We start from the raw sequence: 6,734 nt of genomic DNA, 5'->3' as shown, positions 1-6,734 counted from the left end.
CCTGTTTATGTTGTAAAGAAAAGCCACCGGTACTGTTATCTCAGGAGACTAGGTTTGTTTTATATGTCTGCATGTTACGCATGCTATAACACGAAGCTGGCCAACTGATAGAGGAGGAACTGTGTCCCTGGGAATTGCAAATGCTCAGTCGCTAAAAAAATCAGACCCTTGCTGCTAATAGCACAGGGAGCCTTTTGATAGTATAAAAGAGATAACAGACGGAGTCACATAAGTTCTGCGTGTGTCTTAACCCCCCAAAAAATAATAAAGGAAAATAAAGAGAAGCCTAGGGCTGAGGGAGCATTACAAGGAGGGAATTGCTCAGGACTTCAAACACAGGGAGTCATTCTGTCAAGGGGAGGGGGCGGGTGGGGGCAGGCACTGGGCCTCTCTAACAAAGTCCTCCTCTCTTTGCTCCCTCCCACTTCATTCACTTGCAAATCAGTGTGTGCCCACAAGAGCCAGCTCTCCCAAGCCCCATAACCTTCCCATCCCAAGAGCTGCAGTTGCAGCCGCGGCAGCAAGAACCGCAGAGCAGGCAAGCACAGCGGAGGAGGCACGAGCAGCCTGAGCGGGTGGCAGGGTCTCCCCGGGAGCAGGAAGGCAAGCAGAGGTGGGTTCAGTCTCTTTCTGCGGCGGTGGTAGTGGTTTGTGCATGCCTTTTCTGATTTTTAATTCTGTAGCTTCGATGGAAGCCAATCAGCGAGAGAGCCCTCTCCGCCCGGTGGGTGCCGCACGCTGGAGTTGGGAGGGAGGCTTGCAAGCCTGGGTCCTGGCGGGCGCGTGGGTCTGGCTACGCCGGCAGTGCTGCTGCCGCTGCCCAAGACGGGCGCTGCTTCCCGGGGAGCCTGGGCGCAGCTCCTCCGCCTTCTGGTAAGGCTGATCCACGGTGGGGCTGGCTGGGGGCATATGCAACGGGGCGGCCGGGAAGAACTCGCTGCCTTTCTCTTCGCTGGCAGAGTCTGCTAGGGGAGCGCCGGCATTTGCAAAGTTGGCTGGTTAATTACCAAGGGCGCTGGTGTGCACAGGGGACCCGCGGAGCTGTTTGGGGCTTGATTTATTTTCACCTGCCCATAGCATAAGGGTCTATGCGAGGACTGTTTTGACTGAGTTACGTTTCTTGGCTTTGGAGTAAAGCAGTAAATCGGGTAGCTTGAAAACTCCTGAATGTTCCCAATAAGGAAAACTTAAGGTAAAGAGATGATTTGGCTCAGAGAAGGAGCTAAAGAAAACTGTTAGCTCGCTCGTTCGGGGCAATGCCTGCCAGCTCGCATAGGACAGAAATGCTTAGGTTGCAAGGAAAGTCTTACACTGGACTCCAAAAATGGAGCACACTGTCCAGGGAAAAGTCATGTGGAAAACACAGCTTGCTCGTGCTCTCATGGCTGGCCAGGCACAAAGCTGGCGTATAATGCCTCCACGGACTGAAGAGTAGAGCCAGTGCGCCTGGTGTTAGATGTCCGATGCAGGAAAAGTGAAGCCCTCAATGTGTTAATCCCGAGTTTAATAAAAAGGGACATTGCAATGTTGTGTACTGCAGCAGTTGCTGAGCTGGGATTACTTCTTCCGTAGTTAGATATTCTGCTAAGAGTTATCAGAGATCTTGAGGTGGGAGATGCTGGAGAGGTCAGCGTGGCGCTGAGAAGTGTTGTCACTGCTGCAATAAAATCCATATTTTATGGGGAGTTACATGCAGGTCCCCTTTAGTGCAAGGAGCTGTTCACCGGAGTTAACTACTGAGAACATTTAAGAACCAAGAAGTTTAATCATCTGGAATAGCCACACATTTCTCTATCCCTCTCTCATTTTTTTTTGTAAAGACATTTTAATTATAATATTCTCACTAATGAGGTGTATCAAGCCCATGTCTCTTCCAATCTTCACTTTCACTTACTGAAGTACATAATGTGGGCAAAAAAGAGGTTTTTCCTATAAGAATGTTGCTGGACTAGCTGGTGCATACATGTATGGCTGCTCTGGAGGGGTGCGCATGCAAACTATGGGCTTCCTGAGTGTTCATTACCCAGGACGTGCAAACTCCTCCATGTGTTGGAAAAGGAACACAGGGATATGTGCTTAGCTAGCGCACAACTCTGAAAATGAAAAGCAAACATGCTTATGCAAATGGTGGCCCAGGATTGCTGATTTCTTTTCTTTTCTTGATAATGCCTTTACCTGGAAAGAAAAACCTTTAGGATTCTACTTTAGGAAAAAAAATCTCTTCCATTTTAGCTCGAGCATCATCCTTAGCATAATAGCACTCACATGGCTCTGTATTTGCTGTTTTAGAGAGCCGGAAAACAAATTGTGTGATGGAAGGGGATATGATCAAGCAGATATCTTCATTACCTCATAAGGAAGAGGGCAAAGTTTATGCCAAAAGCCAGATTTTCAATACAGAGCCCGAAAACTTAAAAGAAACCCAACAATTTACTGGAAAATACAATCACACAGGATTACATCTCACCCATTTTTGCTCTTTGGTGTGTTCTAATTAAAAAGGTATTGGGGGGAAAATAAAAAGCAGATCTTTTCTACCTATTTTGATAGTTCATGGCATACTTTCGAAGCAGAGGAAATAACCAATTTCTGCAAAAAAGCATGAGCAGCAGAAGCACATTTTTGAAGGAAAATGGCAATGGTTTAGTTCTACTATACGTCTACAATTATCTTTTGCTGCCATTATAAGTAAGTGACTGACTGGTAGCTCCACAGGGACTTTTAGTCCCTTTACTATCTGGCTTTTACATCAATTTACTGCAATTACATTTCTTAATGCTAACTCTGTAAAGATAATATATAGAAACAAAATCATTTTCTACCAAGTTGCCTACTATCAGAAAATATGTATTTTACCTCCTCCACCCGCCACTTTCATCAGTTTTACAAGTAAATACTTACTCTGAGGCACTCTTCCTTTTTATGAAAAAAAACTTATCTTGCAAAATACTGCTCTGAAATACCTGAAACAGCTAACTAAAATTTGTAGAAGACACAACTACCGTTCCCGACCATCAAATGATACTTTCTTATTGCAAATGCTTCAATAACTTAGAACAAGTTCTTAATATCTAATTAGAGCTAATTGAGTGACTGTCCCATATAGGAATAAAAAAGAGATAAAATGTGATATTCTGAATAAAACAATGTATCTTCCCGAGGAAGTGAAACATGTGGTCCCCCCTTCTGGCCCTTACTTGCTTTGCAATCATAAATGCCAACTTACTAAGGCAACTTACTCTTTTGAACTGTCGAAACTTTTTTTAGTTGGAAGGGACCTCTAGCGGGTCAGTCACTTCATGCATTTCTCCCTGTAGTTCAGTTGCATCAAGGATTTTGTCGTCTAAGATAATAAGCACATGACAGCTTTTTTTTTTTCCACAGACAAGTTTGTATTTTCTAATTTTTTCTATCTTGACATTCAAGCTAGGTCAAAATCATTATTATTGCTATCAGTTGTATAGTTCCTCTAATTTAAGGAACTCAAGAATATCTGCATAGTTTTCTGGGAATCCAGACTTATGGTAACTTATCTATGATTCCAAATAAAAGCAATAGCCAACTAAAAAGAATTTTACCACCATCAATATAAGATTTTCCTTATTTCTGACCTTACCAAGACTGTACTTCCTTCATTCACATTTACCCGATAATAATAGGCATTTTAGCTATAACTCAAAAAGTTCCACGTGAAGAACCCCCGCCACTAGAGAAATACTTGCAGAAAAAAATTTAACCTTTCACAGACCCATGAGCATTCACAAGTTGTACTAAACAAGGCTTCCAATTTAAAGAAGTCCCCATTCAAATATGCATATATTAAAAGTCCAAAAACTGTTTAGATGCAAATGTCACCCTTTTTCTAGGAGGAGTTTTTTGTTTATAAGGCTATGTTATTTCTCTTTGATATATCACAACACATTTTAGGTAACCTACTTCTTAAAAAACTCAGTTACTTAAAGTAAGATAAGTTCTATGGGAGTGAATCAGCTTCTTCTAACAGTCTGCAGGTTTCAACTTCTAATTTAAAAATCTGTTCTAAAGTTTGAAATGTGTTCCAAATGAGATAACATCCGCAGAAGCCAGTTGCCTTATGCTGCTTGCTTAGTCACGGCAGCCCATTCTTTGGGGTCGATCAGAATTAGGGTCTCGTTTAAAAATAATGAACAGTGACTCAGTCTGAATTGCATTTTTTTAATAGCATTTCAGCCTAGCTAGTGTCTACTAAGCTTACCTTATTTGCTTCGCAAAAAGGTGAAAATGTAGATAATCAAAACTTCTCTGGTTTCAAATTTTTTTCTGAATAACGATTCTAAATACGAAGACTCAAGAACATCATGCTAATAGGAAAATTGCTAAAAGAATAAAATACATAGAGCACCCAGTTGTAACACTATTCCAATAAAATTAGAGAATATAGAATGTAGGACTTGGGTTGTTTCTTTTTCTCTTCCTTCTTTCATCTTTTTTCCTCCTACATTGGGATTTTTATTCTGTTTTGTAGACAGATGAGAAGTTGAGGCATTTTTCTGGATCTAACCAGTAATATTTTTGTTTGAGCGTTCCTCCTACGAAGTTTATCTGGCCTACACTTCCAAAATTCCTATTCCTAGGAATGCTCTCTTTTTCAAAACAGTCATATGAGAAACTTCAGGTTCTCCCTAATTAACTATAGAGCCAAATGTATATAGCCTTTGTAAACCCATAATTCACAAAGTAACAAGGTAAGGTAAGGGGAAAAGTACAAATAACTCTTCAAAAAGGTGATGCACCTTCATTTACTACAAAAGAAAAATGGAGTAAAGTTCTTTAAGCCAAAATGGCTGGGTCAGACGGGACCAGATACAGCCAGTACTCTAGCTGCTTAAGACTTTTACTTTGCTTCATCTGTTTAATATCTTTACACTAACAGTGTTGTGTGCTCATTTCTTCTATTAATCAGATCCTCTTGCTGAGATTTATAGGAGAAAGAGCTTAATTGAAGCCAGAATGTAACTATTAAATTGGATGTAAAGTATAAATGGGCAGCATTTATACTTTATACAATATGCAGTGCTATCTTGTAGACAAGAATAACTTATAAAGATGAAGAATATAAAGCTAGCCACTACAGAGAGTACGGTTTATTTTCATATTTTATCACTTGGAAGAGCACTGTGTTTTTGTCTTTCTATAATTTCCCAAATTGGTAGATCATCCAAAAGATGGTCAGGAGACCTAACAAGTTATAGGAAGAAAAAATTAAACTGAGGTGTCCAAGTGAGTAAAATGAAAAGAGATAAGGAAGTGAATTTTTACATAAGAGGGAAACATAAGAATAGCCTTAGAATCAAAGTTGCCATTTTTACACAAGGTACATTTTCTACTTTATAAATACTGCTACTATTAAATACAACTTTATAAACACAATCACATTGTTAACCTGTTTATAAACCCTACACTTCACCAACATGGAATGAAAATTTGAAAATTATCCTTAAAAAAAAAAAATCGCCACCTAAAAGAAATGATCCAGCATGGATCATAAAATAACCACAGGAGCAGGTTTTTAAAAAAGTGGTCTGAACTCTCATGAGAATCAAAGTAAGAAGTTTTTTTTAGTGCCTTGAAGAATGTCAACTCTTTTCCTTCTATTATCTTTATTGTACTACAAGCTAAATAGATAAACTGTGTGTCCTTCTGACACCTGCAACCCAAAGTATACAAAAGATATACTGACCAAATATGTCGCCCATTTGAATCCTATATGTGGCATATCAAAATGAAAGACAAAAAGAAAGACAGCCCACCCCACCTGATAACAAATATGGCAAATATATAAATATAAATATATAAATGTATAAATATAAATATATAAATATATATATTTAGTCAAGATAAAAAAAGTGACCAGTAGGCTCAGAATTTTTATATACCCAAATAATAATGATTATAAAGTAAATAAAAATAAACTTTACCAAGTTTTTCTACATGTCACACATTAAGTATTTTATGTGCATTCTATATAGTAATAGTTACTCAATAGCTCAAAAGGAAAATGTTATACTTGTATCCTCTTTATCTCTCTTTTGGTTTGAATTTCCAAGGAACTTCTGTTTGAGCCAAGCATTTTATGAATGTGCTGCTAACTAACACTTGTGATATCTTAGAAGCAAAAGTGTGACTCTCTCTGAGAAATACAGAACAGCAGAGGGCATAGGAATGATTTGATTATTTTGACCACAGAAATGCAGATTTTAAGGCTGAGGAAAATGTAGGTTTTTCATTTTTGAAAAACCATTTTCAAGCATGCAATAGAGTTTATAATTGTAGTAAAAAGGACTGTGTGGGCCATTTGAGCATAATAATGGACTTTTTATAAGAGAATAAATTAGCTCCTCCCACTTAAATGAGAGCCTTATGTTGGAGGGAGTACTGCAGGAAGGTAGCTTAAAATGACAGCGACGTATTTAATTGGCATACGTATTTAACTGGCAAGGGGAACTCCTCACAGCACCCTTTGAGGGCATCTGTTCTTTCTCGGCACATTAACATATTTACTACGTACATAGCATTTGGGACTGTGGGAAGAGTTGAGTAAGACTATATTTATTTCCATCCTTATCTGATGGATAAAAATAATTATTTTCTTATTTTGTAAACACAATTTTGTCGTTTCATTACCATCACAGTTCAGTATTTGTTCTGAATGATTTCTTTACAAAGTAAAATCTCACAAAAAAAGAAGGAAGGAA

The 6,734-nt window shown here is 38.8% G+C and overlaps 1 protein-coding gene across 2 annotated transcripts in view; it reads left to right on the top strand.

Annotated features, from left to right (window-relative positions):
• Positions 1-428: 428 nt before the first annotated feature.
• The window catches only part of CDH6 (cadherin 6), a 113,788-nt gene continuing 107,482 nt past the window's right edge, over positions 429-6,734 (top strand). Inside the window, exon 1 of one of the 2 annotated variants that reach the window (XM_039842736.1) lies at positions 429-613. The gene's annotated coding sequence lies outside the window, so the exon portion shown is untranslated. Of the gene's footprint in view, positions 614-744; positions 874-6,734 lie in introns of those variants that run through there. The other variant, XM_039842737.1, reaches the window with a different exon arrangement.

Source organism: Pteropus medius, unplaced genomic scaffold, assembly GCF_902729225.1.
Source record: "Pteropus medius unplaced genomic scaffold, Ma_sr-lr_union100, whole genome shotgun sequence".
NCBI classification, from domain to species: Eukaryota; Metazoa; Chordata; class Mammalia; order Chiroptera; family Pteropodidae; genus Pteropus; species Pteropus medius.
The sequence above is the reverse complement of the archived record's forward strand: the minus strand, read 5'-3'. Positions and strand labels throughout refer to the sequence as shown.